Below are 1,979 nucleotides of genomic sequence, written 5' to 3' on the forward strand. Positions count from 1 at the left end.
TGCCTGGTTTTCCAAGCAAGTCTTTCAGAACCATCACCAGGTCCACAGCACACAATGTTTGTTTTTGAGCCTTCCTTTCCCTGTGTAGTTTGGGGCTGGAGAGCCAGGCTGTGACTGTCACTGAAATGGTGCTTTTTGGAGACATAAACTGTGTTTAACTGGGAGGAGCTGCCCCTGCAGGTTTGCGACTCAGCAGCGGTTCTTGCAAGTTGGAAGGGGTAGTGGGCTCACCGTGTTTTCTGGGCCCCCCTTCAGCCATGTTCTGTATAGATGCTGAAATTTTAAAAACAATTTTACACGGATTAAAAAAATCTCACTAACAACCCAGTTTTAGAAACTCGTCCTCTGTGTTGCATTAACACAGCCCGGGAGAGTCCAGTGAGCCCCCAGCGCTGCCACTAAGCCCCTCCGCAATGGTAAAAGCCATTTACAGTCCATGGACCGGCCTGGAGATGAAAGAAATGGTGACAAAAAGGGGAGCTGGGGAAATGGCTGTGGCTGGTTCCGTTCTGTAACCCTCGGGGTAGCGGGAAGGTGAAAATACCGGGCTCTGCGGTGTTTGACGCAGGCAAACAGCTCTGTCCGTGTGGATGGCTCTGAGGGGGCTGGCGGGACGGAAACGCCAGAGCAATGTCACTGCAGCGGGGTTTGCCCGCTTGTGTTCTGTTATTCCATAACCCCCATCGTGTCCCTGGATTTAGCATGCTCCCATTTCCCGGGTTACGCTCTGATGTTTTTAAAAACCCGACTGGCATTTGCTCTCCTCGAGTGGCCCCACCTCCCTGTAACGTTCTGACCAATTCTCGATGGTTTCCATGTGTATATTTTTGAATCCCCTGAAGTTGAGTGACGTGTTGCCGTTACACCACCACAAGTCTCAGAAGAAGGTCTGCCAGCAAGTTTTGCTGTTTACAAAGAGCAAGCAAACAGCCCGCGGGAGCTGGCGAGCTGGCACTGGTGTCCCCAGGCTGGAGAGCGTGGTGGTACACTGATGCTGCATTAAAATGGGTGCAAACCCACACGTGTTTGGTGCCACCTGCACCCTGTGTCACCCTGCTGCTGGCTTCCTGTCACCAAAGATAACAGAGAACAGGTTCTTGGCAAAGAACTGCCACTGTCTTGACAAAATAGAGGGATTTCCATGGGAAAATGAGAATCTGTGATGGCAGGAAAAGCTGATTTCCTTCAACAGTGATATAGGGAAGGAAATGGTATGATGGGGAGTGAGGCAGTGAAATACCTTCCCATGAGCTGCGTCACCTAGAGACTGGAGACCACTGTTAAATCGATTTACTCATTGCAGTCGACTGAATTTTTTACTTTGGAGATTTTAGAAAGTTGGGGGTTTTTTATTTAATCAAATCATTAAGGAGATTGACTTTGATCATTCTGATAAATTAACCAAGAATCTAGAATGATCTGCCATCTCAGTTGTAAAACGACATGCTAGAAGAGGGACTTGGCGTGCGAGCGTGGGGTTTGCATCGGTACAGGCGGGTCTGGCACCAAAGGACTTGGCAGCAAAACCAGCTCTGAGAAGCAGAGCTTGACATGAGGAGGAAATACCAGGTACTTCTGTAAGACATTTTTAGAGATGCTGATTTTAGACTCTCCGTTGCTCAGGAGAACAATGATGGTTATCTGAAATCCTTCCCAGAGGGGATTGCTTTAAACTCTTCGGGTTTTGAAAGAGAAAAGAGGAACCGAACAGGGGGGGTTGCAGTTGTCACCCGGAATCACTTGGTGAGAGCCTTTTACAGCCTTTTACAGCAGCCTTCCTCCGTTCCGTTCCGGTAATCGAAGTTTCTCATCAAGGTGAACGCTAATTGCGTTGTGCTCCATCACATCAGTTCGAGGCAGTTGGAAAGCCAGGGAATGATGAGTGCTCCCCATTAGGGTGGGGAAGCATCTCCCACGGGCTGGTGGTGACCAGTTCACCTCTGCTAGCTGCAGCTGGGAACATCTGCACATTGAGCGGC

This window comes from Buceros rhinoceros, unplaced genomic scaffold (genome assembly GCF_000710305.1).
Source record: "Buceros rhinoceros silvestris isolate BGI_N320 unplaced genomic scaffold, ASM71030v1 scaffold7051, whole genome shotgun sequence".
NCBI classification, from domain to species: Eukaryota; Metazoa; Chordata; class Aves; order Bucerotiformes; family Bucerotidae; genus Buceros; species Buceros rhinoceros.